We start from the raw sequence: 2,978 nt of genomic DNA, 5'->3' as shown, positions 1-2,978 counted from the left end.
TGTTGTTTTCTTATCTACTTAGTCTGGCCATAAATACTGTTACAATTAAAAATAAACAAAATATTACATTTGAATTTGGAATCTGTCATATTTATATGATTGCTCATTGAGTTTTTTCATTTTGGCGCCAATACATTGTACAATATTTTGCGATATTAAAATGGAGTGGGGTGATAAAGAGAACCGAATCGCTTTGATTGCATTACACAAAGTAGGTATGGAGCCAAATGCAATTTTTAAAACTCTCCATACGCTTGGTATTAGTAAAATGTTTGTGTACCGGGCTATTAATAGGTGCAATGAGACCTCCTCTGCTTGTGACAGAAAAAGATCTGGCCGTCCTCGTAGTGTTCGTACGAAAAAGGTGGTCAAAGCAGTAAGGGAAAGAATTCGAAGAAATCCTGTTCGAAAGCAAAAGATTTTATCTCGGGAGATGAAGATAGCACCTAGAACCATGTCGCGTATTTTAAAAGATGACTTAGGACTTGCAGCTTATAAAAGACGTACTGGTCATTTCTTAACTGACAATTTAAAAGAGAATAGGGTGGGAGGTCATAGAAAATTTTTGTTTACGGATGAGAAATTTTTTACAATTGAGCAACATTTTAACAAACAAAATGACCGTATTTATACTCAAAGCTCTAAGGAAGCTTCCCAATTAGTCGACAGAGTGCAACGTGGGCACTATCCGACATCAGTGGTGGTTTGGTGGGGTATTAGCTATGAAGGAGTGACGGAGCCATACTCTTGTGAAAAAGGTATCAAAACATAGGCACAATTGTATCAAGATACCATTCTTGAGAAGGTAGTGAAGCTCCTTAACAACACCATGTTCAATAATCAAGAATTGTCCTTCCAGCAAGACTCGGCGCCAGGTCATAAAGCTCGGTCTACGAAGTCTTGGTTGGAAATGAACGTTTCGGACATCATCAGAGCTGAAGACTGGCCGTCGTCTAGTCCCGACCTTAATCCGCTGGATTATGATTTATGGTCAGTTTTAGAGAGTACGGCTTGCTTTAAGCGCCATGATAATTTGGAGTCCCTAAAACAATCCGTACGATTGGCAGTGAAAATTTTTCCCATGAAAAGAGTGCGTGCTTCTATTGATAACTGGCCTCAACGTTTAAAGGACTGTATTGCAGCCAATGGAGACTATTTCGAATAAGCTTTTTATACTTTAAATTGTTTTATATTTATGTATTAAACTAACACACTGTAGAAGTAATAAATGTTATTTGCAATAGAATTTTTTTTGTTTTCCTTTGTAACAGTATTTATGGCCAGACTATATTACAAGGTGAGTGAATATTATGTTAGATGAATTTATTATAATTTTAATTTTATATTGTCAATTGTTAATTGTAATTTTATTCTGTTGCAATATTATCAACTTCATTGTTCGTATTTAAATTACAGAAAACGCAGTTAATTCTTTTATTGACTGAAGCACTTGATATCATTATACAATAAATAATAAATGAGTTGATAGAATACGAATGACGCTTTTAAATTTATTATATGCAAAATAACAAAAAAAAGTTGTGGTTTTAACTTCGATTGTACTTCACCCAATGCGTAACTAATTATGCCTTTAAGTAGTTCTAATACAGCTCTATATCAGTCCAGACGCGTTACGTCTAAACACCAATACATCTTTAGGTTGTTGCATTTTTATCATTATTTACAGTATATTTATTAAAATCTTTTAATAATTTGTTTATCACAGGAGGTTGCTGTATTTTGGATGTTACTGGATTCCTTTTTTATTAATACATATTTAGCAGAGTGAACATAGCTTTATTCTTGAATTGATAGCGTGCACACAGATTATATCGGAAACGGAAAATGATGCAAACAAAAACATAGATACTATTAGATATTGCTTAGTAGATATTTAACAAAATCCTATTAGTTAGAATGATAATAGGTAGGTCTGGTAGATTATAAATAAGTTTTTCACCTGATGTCAAGTGGGTACCGCAGTTCATATATCCAGGGCTCTGAAACTGCGATATTTTAAGACAAATATTTTGTTTGTATGGTAACTAGCAACATCTTGTAACGCATGCCCCTAAACTTATATTAAGGCATTTAATTACTGTATAACTAACACACAGAAAAAAACAACTAATAAATCATACAAGTCTTTATTTGTTATAGACCAATTGATTAAACTTTATCAATTTGTGGTTTCTGAAAATTTACAAAATCCTTCATTAAAAATAAAATATAGGATAGGTAATATGTTACTGCCATCTACAGGGGCAACGAGAAACTAATCGAAGCGAAGCCATCTAGTGGCCGACGCCCGTAAACATTTTTGTTGAGTGCTTGAGTTGCTTTAACTAATTTATGTGTATTATCTATGCACAGATCATTGTGAATGCCGCCACCCATATTGACGCATCTGGTCAAAGTTTCCACTGTGTTGTTTGACGAGAGATCTACCTTCAACCAGGCAGGATATTCGTAACTACGAGTGCGGAGTCGCAGCCGCCCTGGCCAGGTGTGAGAGATGCGATTATACCGATCTACAAAGCTGTTGAGTTGCGGTATATACTTACTTTTGCTTAGATGGATGGATGAGGGCCCTCATGGCGTTAAGTGGTTGCCGGAGCCTGAAGATATGAACAACTTAAATGCCACCTTGAGATATGAGTTCTAAATCTCATTTTTTATAGTACAGTTTCTTCAAATGATATGCAAATAGCTTACAAAAATAGCTTGGTGAAGGCGTAAAAATGTTTACCGAATAAAAAAAACTCTTTACTGAAAGTCATTTCAAAAAATGATAAGCTTAAGATAATTGATAACGTTACTATTACGGCCCTACCGCTGAAAACAATGTCTTCCAAGCAAACTTTTATAAAGAAGAATTATTCCGTATTATGGATGGTAATCCATCTATCCTATCAATGCAATTTGAATGATTGATGAATATGTCTGAAATATAAAAAAAAATATACACACATTGATAA

This window comes from Bombyx mori, chromosome 12, assembly GCF_030269925.1.
Source record: "Bombyx mori chromosome 12, ASM3026992v2".
NCBI lineage: Eukaryota > Metazoa > Arthropoda > Insecta > Lepidoptera > Bombycidae > Bombyx > Bombyx mori.
Note: the sequence above shows the minus strand (reverse complement) of the source record.